Source organism: Corvus brachyrhynchos, unplaced genomic scaffold, assembly GCF_000691975.1.
Source record: "Corvus brachyrhynchos isolate BGI_N302 unplaced genomic scaffold, ASM69197v1 scaffold428, whole genome shotgun sequence".
NCBI classification, from domain to species: domain Eukaryota; kingdom Metazoa; phylum Chordata; class Aves; order Passeriformes; family Corvidae; genus Corvus; species Corvus brachyrhynchos.
The window spans coordinates 70,148-70,434 of NW_008239766.1; the positions used below are offsets into that span (position 1 = coordinate 70,148).

At 58.2% G+C, this 287-nt stretch overlaps 2 long non-coding RNA genes across 2 annotated transcripts in view; one reads left to right on the forward strand and one right to left on the reverse strand.

Moving 5' to 3' along the window:
• LOC108448777 overlaps positions 1–287 on the reverse strand; it is a 7,338-nt gene that overhangs the window by 1,009 nt on the left and 6,042 nt on the right. The gene's annotated exons all lie outside the window — the stretch shown is intronic.
• LOC108448776 overlaps positions 1–287 on the forward strand; it is a 38,479-nt gene that overhangs the window by 931 nt on the left and 37,261 nt on the right. The window lies entirely within an intron of this gene.

Genomic DNA, 287 nt, shown 5'->3' on the forward strand with positions numbered 1-287 from the left:
AGCCTGTCTAGAGCCAGGCAGTCCTGCGGCTGCCTTTCCAACATACGCACAAGAATTCTTTGGGGGGAGTAGACCCAGTTATACCGTCCCTACCTTCTGCAACCCCGGAGATGGAGTTACAGGCTCTGCAGCCCGCGCCAGATCCAGAAAAAATGGAGGTGGATGAGGTACCCTTTCCACGACCACAAGAACTGCCTAGGAGGTGTCCCGTGGTGTCCCCCGAAGAGTTAACTTTAGCACTGGGGGGGCGGGTGTGTCCACCGCTACCCCCATCGCCGTCTGCCTCT